This window comes from Hyperolius riggenbachi, chromosome 2 (genome assembly GCF_040937935.1).
Source record: "Hyperolius riggenbachi isolate aHypRig1 chromosome 2, aHypRig1.pri, whole genome shotgun sequence".
Lineage (NCBI taxonomy): Eukaryota > Metazoa > Chordata > Amphibia > Anura > Hyperoliidae > Hyperolius > Hyperolius riggenbachi.
Window position 1 is genome coordinate 184,591,716 of NC_090647.1, and position 15,572 is coordinate 184,607,287.

The window sequence follows — 15,572 nt, forward strand, 5'->3', positions numbered from 1 at the left end:
CACAAGACAAGCAAAGTAACAACTTCTAGAAACAAGAGCAGAACTAGGAGGACTCGCTGACCCCTTCGCAGGAGTCAGCGCAGTCCACACGGACCAGGAACGAGGTGGGGCACGAGCAGAGTAACAGATAGAATCTGAGACTATGGTAGCCCATGAGGCATTGCAGGAAGCAGTTCTTTATACTGAGGTCATCCAATGGGAGCAGACCTGCAGATTCCCACACAAGTGAATGGTAATTAATCACAGGCTGATAGCAGGAAAAGGCAGACAATGATATGCAGCCTGCAGGAAAGGGACCGCCCCTCCACTGCAGCAGACAATGTTTGTTTACACAAAAGCATATTAAACTGTCATTAACTTCAGAGCGACTGCAGATGGAATCAGCAACTAGTTTAAGTGCAAACCAAACTATGCAAGCAAATGCATGTAATGACATTAGAACTGCTTGGTTTGCAATACCACTGCAGTCAGCAGTAAACGCTGCAGAAGCGATCATAACAGTACCCCCTCCCTTAAACGCGGCCTCTGGACGCCTATGAAAACTGACATATTTCTCCTGAACCACCCAAACCAAAAAATCAGAAGTGGGAAATCCAGCAAACTGATCTGACTGAAAATTCATGAAGGTCGGATCCGTCCGACAAAACCAAATTCCCGAATCAGTCTCACCAAAACTAGACCAATTGGAACCAGAACCTACCGAACCATGCCCGTCAGCACTACAAGCCTCAGTGTGACACCCATCAGAACCACGACTTCCAGAAAACAACCCCAAGAAACTCTCTGCGCGATACCCACCGCCTTCCAAGGACTGTCCAAAAACGCCAAAGCCTTTGCAATGCCCACCGGAACTGTCCTTACCAACACAAAACCCACTGTTGAACCAGTCCAAGGTACCAGGACAAGTTTCCTCAGAGATCTCCCAGAACACTTGGAAGCTCCAAAGAGATCCCCACAGGTCAGAACGCCCCTTAGGCTCACATGGAGAACTATCAAGAACCCCTATGGAACCCAGGGCAACTCCAGAGTCAGGGTCACAAGGACAAACATCAAGATCAGGGCTTTTAGGGACCAGAACCATCTCCGGGCATGCAGGCCAACCGGCAACATCAGAACATGTCTCCACTAGGGAAGCACGTGAGCACGCTAACACAGACACATCTGGGCAGTCTGGCATACGAAGCACATCTGGGAACACCGGCACAAGAGAAACCTCTGGGCATGTCAAGGAACTGCGAACCTCAAAGTCAGTCAAGACAGGACCGAAACCAGAACTGGGCAAAAAAAATTCATCATGACTAGACTTCATAGTTACTGGATTCTCACTAAAAACTGCAGGATCAGACTTAGATGTCGCTGATTCCAGCAGGGTTATTAACAAATCATGTTCAGGGGCATTTACAAGACAGGGCAAATCTTCTGATGTATGCACTGAACTAGACAGGGTTCCCATAGCTTCTTCTGGACTAGACAGAGACTCATCAAATACACTGGACTGGAGCTCATGAAGGGCTGCAAAACAAGTCAATATTGCAGCAATCCCCACTGAACTAGGCAAAACTGAGTAACTCACTGGACAGGAAGGGGGCTCTGGAACTTCTGCCACACCGGCCAGAGAACCAGAATTTTCCAGGATACAGGGCTGGGTTTCAGAAACACTCATTAACCCGGACTGAAATTCTGAGATTTCTATTATTTTTTCCAGCGAGTCAGAATTATCCATGTTACAGGGCAAGACTTTTGAAACATTCAGAGGACAGGGCTGGAGTTCCTCGGCTGTTACAACACTGGAGAGGGACTCAACAACATTGGTTAAATCAGACTGTGTACAGGGCAAGGTATCTAACACACTTGCTGACGAGGACAATATTTCAATGGCTTCTGCTTCGCTGGGCAGAAATTCATCAAGTTTTATTAGAGCAGACTGTAATTCCAAAACAGCTGCTAGACAAGTGAATATTACTGCAACACCAACTGAGGTAAGCAGTGCCTCAGACTGTTCTGCTAGAGGGTTTGAAGTATCCAAAGTACTGGGTGAAGCATAAGACTCTGTGACCACAGCTTCACTGGACAGGATCACCGAACAGTCCACACTGCAGGGCAAAGCCATGGAAGCACCTGCTGGACAGCATAATGATTCTGTGACCTGAGTTTCATTGGAGAGATCTACTGCACAATTCATGGTACAGGGCAAGTTCACTGGAACATTTTCTGAACACGGTAATAATTCTGCGACTTCGGACTCACATAGCAGACGCTCTGAGTTATTCCTGAAACTAGAGTGAGGTGTAGAAACAGGAAGATCAAAACACAATGTTTGCGCATCTAAATCACCATTCAATTGTGAAATTGGAAAATTCAGATGCTGGGGTTCTGAGATTTCTGGACAGGATTGCTGGGACTCAGAAACTGATGTAGTGCATCTATTGGCATCTGCTGGATCAGACAGGAGTTGAACTTTATTAACACAGGTAATTTCTGCAGAAGTGTTTGCAGAGACAGGCAAGATTTTTCTGGTGTCTGTTTCACTGAACAAAGACTCATGAGTACTGGCTAGGCTGGACTCAGAAGTCAGCAGGACCTCTGGGTCCTCTGCTGAGAAATTTGTGCAGGGCAAGATTAAGGAAGTATCAGTAATTTCTGTCTTACTGGGAAGTAACACTGAGTTATCCATGGTACAGGGTGGAATTACAGGAACTTCAATTTCACACAAAAGGAGCTCTGAATCACTCGCTGGATCAGCCAAAGGTGCTGAAGCAGGCGAGTCCTCAGGAACTGAGGAAGTGGAACAATCTCCACTTGACAGTGTGTCTTCCCTGGTATCAACTGATTGAATCGCATAAAAATCGTCCAGAATCATTCTCCACACATCGATCAATGGAGCCACAAAGTCATACCCACACACACCAGTTTTTATTAGGTTATAGGCAGACTTAATGCATGCATTCAATACTAATTCACTTTTTGCACTGTAAAACTGACAAAATGAACTTGCATCTTTCTTCCATTCATAGACCAGGGCTTCCATCTCTCCTTTCTCAAATGGAGGATCCCATGCATATTTAACAGCTGAGCATTCCGGCTGATCATAGTTTGCAAATGTGTTAGTGGCAGAAACATACATTGGGTTATTTAGCAGGTGATTGGCCGATTTCTTATTCCTAAGGATCTCCAGTACCTGTAGCAAGTGTTGAACTGTAGTGTATGCAAATTTCCCTTGCTGCACGAATAAATTGATCTGTTCAATACTCTGTAATATATCTTCATAATCATATTCAGATAATTCATTTAAACAAGAACCTTTATTTTCCCTGGCTAGCAATGAAAGTTCATTAGTAGTTTCATAGGTCCATTTGACTCCCCTGAATGGTGACTGAATTTCATTATCTGCTAATGGTGGAGTCTCGTTACAGATCTGATGCGCAGTCGCTAAGGGCAACGACTCCGCTGATTGTAACGCTTTTCTTTTGGAGCGTTTACGTTTGGCTTTAGACCCTGCTGCCTTAGCAGAAGAAAAGTTATCAGTAACACTTTCTGCTTGCTGCTCATTCTTGCAAGCAATTGAAGGAGCAGCTGATTGGCCTGCTGCCAGGAGTTCATTAAGAGGAAAAGGCAATGGATCTATGCGCAACCAATTGTGAATTACAAAAGCTATAAATTGCAAAGGACTTTGTCTAAACTGAGTGTGATCTAAGACATCGATTGCCCAATCAAAAAGTTTGCCCTTAAAAAGAGCACAAACGATCCAATCAGACCAGGTAGAAATTGCAGAAGCCCGAAAGTCGGGATTGGCCAGAACTTTAACCAATTCTGATATAAATTTGTCTGTAACTTCAGGACCAAGCTTTTCAAATTTTTTAAAAGAGCAGGACCCCTGACAAACAGTGTCATAATTTGTGGAAATTCCCCCCACAATAGGGACCGGTAATGGGGCTACCATAATGTTAAGCTTGGAGGTGTAATCTCCACAGTCAGCATACAACACATAAGCTGACGTGAAGGAGGTACACACACCAGCACAAGGGATCAGGATATCCCCAGTTTAGTGGAGGAGAGGACTGACTCCAATAGGAGATTGTGGTGCACAGAGCCGTGCAGATCCGAACAGCCACAAACAACACTTTCGTAATAACGTCTCAGCGCAAAGTAGCGCTGAGCGCATAAACCAGGACTGAGAAGATCAGAACAAGTAGACAGAATGAACGCTTGCTAGCTAGCGGCTACTTAGCGACAGCAAGCGTCCAAAACCAGACAGACTGGAATGAGGCAGCCAATGCGTTGCGGCGATGGCGTGCCTCACAAAGACAGGACAGAATAGTCAGAAAATAGCAGGATCAAGATAGATGAACGTAACACAGATAAATATACAATAAGTATGATTTCCTAGCGTATTACAATTACAGCTATCAATGAAACTATTCGTAACGTCTGACTAACATATGTATATATCGGCAATGAACCGATATATGACATAAGCAGGAACTCTGACTAAGACTGGAGTAATACAGGGAACAGGACTCAGAAGGATTCGCTATCTCTTCGCAGAGATGAACGCAATCCACAAACAGGACCAGGAACAGGATAACTAGCTCAGCGTGCTGGAACGCTGACTAACAGAACACAGGATATAAACAGTTCGTGTACGTATATATCAGCGACACTGATGTATCAACGTAACACGAATACAAGGAAAATAATAAACGTGCAAGTATGCGAATATATATCGGCGATGAACCAATATATGACACAAGACAAGCAAAGTAACAACTTCTAGAAACAAGAGCAGAACTAGGAGGACTCGCTGACCCCTTCGCAGGAGTCAGCGCAGTCCACACGGACCAGGAACGAGGTGGGGCACGAGCAGAGTAACAGATAGAATCTGAGACTATGGTAGCCCATGAGGCATTGCAGGAAGCAGTTCTTTATACTGAGGTCATCCAATGGGAGCAGACCTGCAGATACCCACACAAGTGAATGGTAATTAATCACAGGCTGATAGCAGGAAAAGGCAGACAATGATATGCAGCCTGCAGGAAAGGGACCGCCCCTCCACTGCAGCAGACAATGTTTGTTTACACAAAAGCATATTAAACTGTCATTAACTTCAGAGCGACTGCAGATGGAATCAGCAACTAGTTTAAGTGCAAACCAAACTATGCAAGCAAATGCATGTAATGACATTAGAACTGCTTGGTTTGCAATACCACTGCAGTCAGCAGTAAACGCTGCAGAAGCGATCATAACAGGAAGAATTAACAGCCGAGACTATTTAGGAATTTTGGGCGACCAAGTTCATTCTATGGTTCAAGAACTGTTTCCGGAGGGGAATGCGATCTTTCAAGATGATAATGCCCAATCCATACAGCTAGAATTGTTAAAGAATGGCACATTCTAATGAAGTTGAGCATCTCATCTTGCCATCACAATCCCCAGACCTCAACATTATTGAGCATTTATGGTCGTTATTAGAGATTCAAGTAAGGAAAACTTTCTGCTGAGAGCCTGCAATGGCCCCGATCGAGTGATTACAAGGCTCGACTAACGGGGGAGGAGCTCACCATGATGAAGTGAGGGAGGAGGCACATCGGAACTCCCGGCCCAGCATCAGCACGCTGCTTACCCTGAGGTTTAGCGGGTAAAGCGGGTCCCCCCTGGAGGCTCCTAGAAGCGGCCTGGAGGAGAGCCTTGCGGGTTCCTGGACACACGAGCGGTGGTGGCCGATAGCGGAGGGAGGCGCTGCTGCCTGAAGGCGGAAAGTGCAGCGGAGAGATCCGCCGGACCGGAAGTGTGGAGCCGAGCATCCCCAGAGACCATACAGCGGTGAAGCCAGGAAACGAGGGCGCTCGGAGGACCGAGACGCTGCCCCGGGATCAAGCTGCAGACTGGGTTCTCTGGTAGAAGAAGCCGGAGTGGAGGGCGAGAGCCGCTGTGAGGAGTCCGGTAGGGGGAAGCAGGGAAGACGGATGGAGGTGTGAGAGGAAAGGCGAGAGCCGGCACCTAGCAAGTCTGACCCATACATAGTGAACACCCAGTGGAAAGGGTGAAAAGTGCAGCAAAGGATCCAGCAACACTCTGATTATGCGAAGGCCCAAAGAAGCAGCAGGGGTATTGTATATAAGAGAGGCTGAGGAAAAAAGTGAAAAAGAGCACCCAGACTGGTAAGCAATTTTCAACTATCTTTCTTGAACTGTAATGCCTGAATATCAGAGAAGATAAAGATTTATTCCCGAACTGATATTAGATTGGTGTGGTAACCAGAGACAATAAGTATGGTTAGAGATAAGGATAAGGAAAAGAAAGGAAAGAACTTTATTGCAAAAGATAAAGAGTCAGCTCAGAGGTCAGTTAATAAACTCTTTGCCCGGCCGGAAAAAATTAACACTAATAGGCTCTCAATAGAGAGTGAGGGGCTAATTGATAGCTCACTTCCAATATCTAACCCAAGCTCACCGGGTGCTGAATCTAGTCAAAGTAGCAGTATGGAAGAAATATAGAGGTGTTTGCGGAGTTTGCCAACTAGACAAGATTTAGAAGCACAAACAGAGCACATAGTGACATCTGTAAAGAAGGAAATTGCTGAGATTAAGGAAGAAGTAATTGAGTTGCAGGGAAAGACCAAAGAAATGGGAGAAGCAGTAACGAAATTACAGATGGAAGTGGAGGCCCTTAAAAAGGACAGAGAGAAACAGAGAGACTTAAACATTAATCTGAAGTATGAGATTGAGGATTTACAGAATCGAGAGAGACGGAATAACCTGAGGATAAAAGGGGTTGCGGAGTCAGTTCAGGCTGAAAATATTGCTGCTTATTTACAGTCTCTGTTTAAAGAACTATTGGGCGTCCAGGAGGAACGTGAAATAAAATTGGACAGAGTGCACAGAACATTAAGGGCACCACCAAGAGAGGGGGAACCCCCTAGAGACATAATATGTAAATTCCACAACTTTAAGGAAAAAGAGGCCGTAACAAACGCCGCGAGACAGAGGGGCCAGATCTCATGGAAGGGAGATCCGATAAATATTTTTCAGGACCTGGCTCCCTCAACTTTAATGCAAAGAAGGGCAATGAAACCATTGCTCACGGTTTTACAACAAAAGGAAATATCGTATAAATGGGGGTATCCCTTTGCATTATTAGTGAAAAAAGGACAACGTTTGCTCTCTCTGAGATATCCGGGAGAGATATCTATGTTCTACAAGGACTTGTCTATCCCAGAAATGGAACTGCCCGATTGGAAACCAGAGACTATGGGGAGCTTTCAGGGGAGATTTAGGAAAAATAAAGAATAGATAATGGATGTAATTCAGGGGAGCTAAAAAATAAGAAAAATAAAGGTTAAGTTGTGGGGGGGAGGGAAGACAGAGAGAGGTAGGGTGGGGGGATACTTTTTTTTTTTTCTCCCTTGTTATGAGACACGAAAATAAAAATGTATGTATATCACAACATGGTAACCAGATCTGCTATTGATCACGAGTATAAAAAGGGGGGAGAGGGATGAATTACGGGGGGAAGGGGCTGGGGGAGGGGCACTTGGGGGATGGAACCTGATGCATACGTGGGGGACAATTGGCGGCTGCCCATGTGTGGATCAGGACCCTAAATTTAGGATATGGAGGCTAATAGGATAAAGGGATCACTGTGTATTTTATAAGCACAAAATAGCAAATCTGGTTTACACACAAAAAAAGGTATGAATTTATATTGGGAATATGAGCAAGAATGGGGGAAGGATTTGATTTTGGTATGAGACACGGAAATGAAAATGCATGTATATTGGAACACAATAAATCAGATCTGTAGTTGAGCATGAGCACAATAAGGGGAGAAGGGGATGAATTAGAGCAGGAGGAGGTGTGGGGGGGGGGGGGGCACTTGAGGGATGGAACCTGATGCATACGTGGGTGACAAATGGCGGTCGCCCATGGGTGGATCGGGACCCTAAATTTAGGATAGGATAGTAGGATCACTGAGGATAATTACACAAGCACAATATAGCAAATTGGGTTTAAACACAGGATAAGATATGAACTTATATATCGGTAACGCGAGGAAGAGGGGGGAAAGTATAGGGTAAGGAAGGGTTTGAGAGGCAGACGGGAGATGGGGAGTGGGGATTGACACTTCCCTCCGCCTCAGAAATATAGAAGGAGGGGAGGAATGGAGGGGAGGGCCCCCCGATAGGTTTTCGGGTCGGTCAGGGGTTTCCCCCCCCCCCATTAAATTTTTTTCCCCTCTCTGTCAGCCTCCCATAACTCCCGCTTAAAGAAGCGTTGAGGCTGGGAGGGCCGAGGGGTGTTCTTCACTCCAAAGGGATGGTAGTTTAATACCCAATAAGGTGTTGCAATGCACCAGAGGGACTAAAATGGAGTCCCTAATGGATAAAATCCTTTTTAAAAAAGTCGGAGGAAGGGCCGGGGGGAGGGTTAAGGGGAGGGCCTGGATTCCGAGAAAAGGGAGTTGCAGGGGAAATAGGAAAAAATGGGTGAGTGTAGGGGGAGAGAAGGTGAGAAAGAAGAATGAATGGAAGGTCAATCTGGATAATATAAAGACAATCGCAAAAAAGAGATTATGAACCTTAAGGTACTGTCGCTGAATGTCAGGGGGCTCAATGTCCCGGAAAAAAGATCGGCTATCTTGAGACTCTGCCATAGGGAGGGAGCAGGCATTGTATGCCTGCAGGAGACTCACTTTAAGGCCCCTAAGGTGCCAAGAATGTACGATCGATATTATAATACAATGTATGTGAGTGGCCTGCAGGCAACCAAGAAAAGGGGTACAGCGATCTTAGTGGCTAAAAATGTCCCATTTATAATAAGCGAGGAGTATGCCGATACACAGGGGCAGTTTAACCTAATAAAAGGCCACCTGTACAATAGAGCAATAACGGTGGGGTCATATTACGCTCCAAACACGGGCCAAGTAAAAGCACTCCAGAGATTTCTGAAAAGGTTAGAAACTTTTGCAGAAGGCGGGATCATTATTGGATCAGATATGAATATAGCGATAGACCCACAGATATATACATCGATGGGTAAGTCAGCAACATCGAGTGGGGTACAGAAGAAGATTAAAAAAACTGTTATATAATATGCAACTGGTAGATGTTTGGCGTGTGAATAACCCCACCTCCCAGAAATACACGTATTACTCTCAGGTACATAGGAGATACTCCCGAATAGATTATGTCCTGGTGTCCCACGACTTGCTCTCCATAGTGGGATCAACAAATATAGGATTGATGACATTATTCGACCATGCTCAGATTGTGGCGAATTTGAGATGGGGAGAAGGAGGGAAGGGACCAATGGTGTGGCGATTGAATGACGCCTTACTGAAAAACGATGAGGTGGCTCTGAGAATAAAGGGGGAACTTGAAAACTATTTCCAGTCCAATGATGATGGTGAGACTTCGAATATAACAGTCTGGGAAGCACATAAATGCTATATTAGAGGGATCCTAATACAGGAGGGATCTAGAAGGAAGAAGGAAAGAGATAGGGAAATAAAAATAGCCTTGGAGAATATAGCTAAATTAGAACAACAACATAAACAGGATGCTGAGGAAAGTATTAGAGCAAAACTAATAGAGGAGAGGGACCGACTGAGAAATATCCTCTTTAATAAGGTTAAATATATGGCCCTGAGATGCAGACGCACATTCTACGAGTATGGGAATAGGTGTGGATCAATGCTGGCAAGGGCAATTAGAAAGCAACAAAAAGGTAATTATATCTCCAACATTAGAAATGTAAAGGGGGAGGTCTGTCATAAGTTAGAGGAAATAGCTAAAGAATTTAGAGAGTACTATGATAGGCTATATAACTTAAAACCTGATGCCTTGGGAATAGGAATGTAGGAAAGAAGGAGGGAGATAGATATATCTAGAACAGAGTAGACTCCCCAGATTAGCAGAGGAAGAGGCCGCAGCTCTGGAGTCTCCCATCTCATTGGAGGAAGTAAAATTGGCAATTAAACAGATGCCAGGGGGGGAAGGTGCCCGGACCCGATGGGTTTACTAGTGAGTATTATAAAAAATTTGGAGAACAGGTCGTGGCACATCTGGTGAAGGCTTTCAATGGTGTGGTGAAGGAGGGAGCAAAGGAGGGGTTTTCCCCCCGTATGTTGGAGTCCTATATATCAGTTCTGCATAAGGAGGGTAAGGACCCCAGTCAATGTCAAAGCTATAGACCAATTGCATTACTGAACGTGGATATCAAGCTTTTTGCCAAAGTGTTGGCAAATAGATTATCCCCATTATTAAATAAAATTATCCATATAGACCAGGTCGGGTTTATTAGGGGTAGGGAAGCCCGGGATAACACTATAAGGACCATTAATCTGGCTAGGTGGGTAGTAGTTAGATCAGAAGCAGCTCTGTTTCTATCCACAGACGCTGAAAAAGCGTTTGATAGGGTAGATTGGTCTTTTATTGAGGAAGTATTAAAAGTTATAGGTATAAAGGAAAAAATGGGGAATATGATGATGACATTGTATTCTACACCAAATGGAAGGGTAAGAGTTAATGGGGTTCTTTCAGAACCCTTTATGATAAGAAACGGAACTAGGCAAGTTTGCCCTCTGTCCCCATTGATCTTTGCTTTATCGGTGGAGCCCTTCTTGTGTAGGGTGAGGCAGGACTCCAACATGCGGGGTATAAAGGTGAAGGGATCGGAACACAAGGTGGCGGCATACGCAGATGACTTTCTATTCTACCTGGAGAGGCCACTCATCTCTCTCCCAAACCTGATGAAGGAATTCCAGATTTTTAATAGGATGTCAAATTTGAAGATTAATTTTGATAAAAGTGAAGCAATAAGTTGGGGCATGAATAAAGAACAAAAGGAGTTGCTTAAAGAGAATTTCTCCTTTAGATGGCCAGGGGGAACGTTGAGGTACCTGGGGGTAAAAATAATGTTTAGCCTGAAGGAGATGGTGATACATAATTATGCCCCGATCCTGGAACGGGTGAAACAGGATTTGGGAGCTTGGAATCAGCCAAGTTTTTCATGGTTTGGGCGAATTGCCATAATAAAAATGAATATCCTTCCCCGGCTATTGTACTTATTCCAGGCCCTGCCCATACCGGTCCCATCGGCATTTTTTAGGGATCTTACAAGCTCCATAAATAAATTTGTGGGAAAGGGCCAGAAGATGAGAATAAGGGGTAAATTGCAGACAGCAGAAAGAGAAAAGGGTGGGTTAGCGGTCCCAAATATGAAATATTATTATTAAGCAGCTAATTTAACTAGAATAATAGACTGGCAAAGGCACAGAGTGGAGAAGAGATGGGTGGCCCTGGAGGAGGATATAATAGGATACCCCTTAAGGAATTTACCCTGGTCAGCACAAAAAAGTAGGAAGATTATATCCAGTAAGGGAGCAGAAATGATAGAATCGACGATAAAGATTTTTGACAAAAATAGGGAAAAAGCAGAAATGTCCCCGTGGCCAACACCTCTCATCCCAATCCTAGGAAACATAAATTTCCCTATGGGGAGGAACCCAGTAAGTCATTTAGGTTGGAGGAGAAGGGGGAAAGAGTTAAGGGCGCTTGATCTGGTGAAGGATGGGAGGTGGGTACCCATACCAGAGATAAGTACAGAGGAGGGGGGAGGGGAAATAGATGAATGGAGCCATGTACAATTTAAATTCTTCTTACAGAGTTATGGTACTAAGGAAATGCTGAGTAGGAATCTTACCCCATTTGAGAAGCTGTGTATGGGAAGGGGGCAGCATAGAGGGACACTTTCAAAAATATATACATTACTAAATGAAATAGGGGACCCTACAGTAGAGATTCGGAGTAAGTGGGAAAGGGACTTGGGAAAAACATTTTCAGAAGACCAGTGGAGGGACATAATAAAATAGGCAAGTAGATCATCTATATCCACTAGGGGACAGGAAGCGGGGTATAAGATCTTTGCTAGATGGTACTACACCCCGGACAGGATCAGTAGGATGTACCCAGGTGCCTCGGCGCTCTGCTGGAGATGTGGGAGTGAGAGAGGGGACTTATTACATGTATTTTGGGGGTGTAAAGAAATACAGAAATTCTGGGTAGAAATAAGGAAACAAATTAGATTAATCACGGGGTCGGAACCCCCAGATGAAGCTGCCTTTTTCTTGCTTCACAGCAATGATTGGTCCACCAAGAAGTATGAGAGATCATTGATGAGATTCCTGGTGAATGCAGCCAGGATTCTCATACCTAAACACTGGAAGACAACTCAAAGGCCTACAGTATGGGAATGGTTTGTGGAAGTAGATGGGGTTTGGAGAATGGAAGATTTAACCAGTTATATACATGGAAACAGGGGAAGACATGAGGAAAGATGGAAACAGTGGCAGGAATATAAATTGACATCGGAATATGAGAAGGTAAGAAAAGGAACCAGGACGAGAGGGGCCAGCTGACTAAGCGATATAATGAATCTAGCATAAGAGGAGGGAACAGAAAACCAGATTGACCCGAGAAATGAATGAGACAGAGAGAGAGTGAAGAATGAATGTATTGTGATAGGATTTATTGGATGGAAAGTAAGGATGGTATAATTTTGAAGAGAAAAGGGGAATTGACTAAAATATGATGGAGAAGAAATTAAAATGTTTATGTTTCTTTCCCTAAGAGGGTAAATGTACATGATTTTTAAAGTCCATCCAGTGGGTATTGTTTAGAAGTGCTGTTGTCTTTTTTGTAATATGATATATTTAAAAAGGAAAATAAAGATAATGTAAAAAAAAAAAAAAAAAAAGAGATTCAAGTAAGAAGTCGATTTCCGCCGCCATCGTCTCTAAAAGAACTGGAGGGTGTTTTAACTGAAGAATGGGCTAAAATTCCTTTGGGAACAATTCACAATTTGTATGAATCAATACCTCGGAGAATTGAGCCTGTAATTGCCGCAAAAGAGGTGGACCTACACCATATTAAAATATATTTTGTTTATTTTCAAGGTGGTTCCATTATTTTGTCCAACCCCTATATATATATATATATATATATATATATATATATATATATATATGTATATATATATATATATATATATATATATATATATATATATGTGTATATATATATATATATATATATATATGTGTATATATATATATATATATATATATATATATATATATGTGTATATATATATATATATATATATATATATATGTGTATATATATATATATATATATATATATATATATATATATATATATATATATATTAGAATCCTTAACCCCTAAACTCTCCTGGTGGTTCTAGGTCATCACGCTCTATCTGGGTATTTCGTAGTACGTGTCCAAGCCCTATCCCATAGAGCCATATCAATCCATGCCATGCACTGATGAGGACCAAAAAGTTTGACACAACTGAATGCATGATGGATTGGTGTGGCTCTGTAAAATTTATAAGCTATAAGGTAACTATACACCAGCGGTTCTGGATATGTACCTGGCTTTTACAGGCGCAAAGAGATGATTTACATATTCAACAGTGATGCATTATGGAAAACTTTACTTTCTTACTTAACCACTTCAGCCTACAGGTCATTTTACCCTTATCACCAAAAGCCATTTTCACCTGTCTGCACTCCTCCCGTTCATTTGGCCATAACTTTCTCACTGCTTCTCACATGTGAATGATCTATATCAGTTTATTTTGCCCCAAATTAAGCTTTTTGTGGGCGATACTTGTTTTCAGTAATTTCTATGCATTTTACAGGCAAAAACAAGAAAAAAAAAAGAAAAAATACACTATTTCTCCAATTCCATCCCCTATAGTTTTCAAATAAGCAGTGGTACTATAAATAAAACCCATACATTTTATTTTCCCATTAGTAACAGTAACTATTAAATTCTGCTCCTAGTACAATGTATGGCGGCAATATAATATTTTGAAGTAAAGGTGCATTTTGTCTGTTGTTTTTTTTTTTGTGTCCGGTCAATTTCAAGCCCTTATGTACTGAAATAACAGTAATTTACACTCATGACATACGTATTAAAAAAAGCTATGCGCCTAAGGCAACTATTTATGGATTTTTTTAACCTTTATTTTCTTTTACATGTGATTGTTTGGTAATTGGGGTGGGGGCTTTGGAGGGATTCATTGTATTATTTATTTTATTAAATTTGTGTGGTGTTTAATTTAGTAGAAACACTACCCCTGTTTACCAGGACGTGTTTAATTTTTTTTTACTTTACTTTTGTTACGTAATTATGAATGGACATAATTTCTTTGGGGTCATGTCCATTCACTCCAGGCACTGAAATTGGTTTGGGGAACCCTTGGTTCCCTTCCCTAATTGCGCTATGGAAAAGCCATTGGGTACAAGTGGCGGCCGCGCACGCCTGCGTGCACACCATCCGCTATAACTCTGGATGTGTATACATCGCTCAAGTTACACTTGAGCGATGTCTAGCTGGACAACTATAGTTGTCCAGATAGACGGAAGTGGTTAAAGCTGAATTATAGCAGATACCTTCTGTTTTAAAGGGAACCGAGGTGGTCATCGAGTTAAAAAATACACACTTACTAAAGAAGAGGGAAGCCTCTAGATGCTGTTGAGCAGTACAGATCTGCTCACGGATGAGCAGCTCCAGCCTACTGCACAAGGGCAGCCATACTCCTGCAGTGCAGTATGGCTAGGCTGATGCTTGAAGAGCAGTGCAGCTCGATCTTCATTTTGACAAGCCCTTGTCGGAATTCTTCAGAGGGTCAGCACTCGATGACAGGCATCATGGGAAGCCCCTATAGGATACAGAGGCTTCCATCTTCTTAAGTAAGTATGCTTTGTTAACCTGAGGTTCATCTCGGGTACACTAAGAGGGGTGAATTAATGATCCACCATATTGGATGCAGAGCCTAAAATATCTTCTGGCAAGGTCCACTTCCCTGGTTGAGAAATAGATGCAACAAAATGACTTACACAAGCACTGAACCCAAAGTTAAGATGAAACATGACTTTTTGTTCTTGCTGTTAATCTTGTAATAAACAGCTACATATGCACATACCATGTCGTTAAAATAAGGTGAGGTAAGGAAGAGTACTTGTCTTGCCATGGTTAACAAGTCAATCTAAAATAATAGTGAAACTTATCTCACTGTAAAACATTCAACAGGAACCACTTTAGTCATAAACTTAAAGAGCGCAAGTGGAAGAAATTGTGTGCAGGTGATACCAGGTGGTGGGCAGTGTAGATCTAATGAAATCCCTGCCATCAGCTGGAATCTATTGCTATTCTCAAAGGAAATATTCCTCCCATTAAAGTGATTAATAGTTAGAAAATAGAGGCAAAGAGAAAGCTGTAGACTGCTAGAGGCCCCTGTAATAGGCACTCTGTCCTTTCCAAAGACAGGTAAACACAAGCACTGACGCTACTAAGGGTTTGTCTCAATTGCGTTAATGACAGATACACAGTAGGATACTGTCTTCAGATACCCACTTGGCTGATTTATTCTCATTCAACTAAACACAAGATATAGTTTTTTCTAAAGCGATCTATTTGATGCAAGTTTTCATTTTCTAGTAGACTCGGACAAATCAGTGGTCAAATCTGATTGTTTTGCTAACAG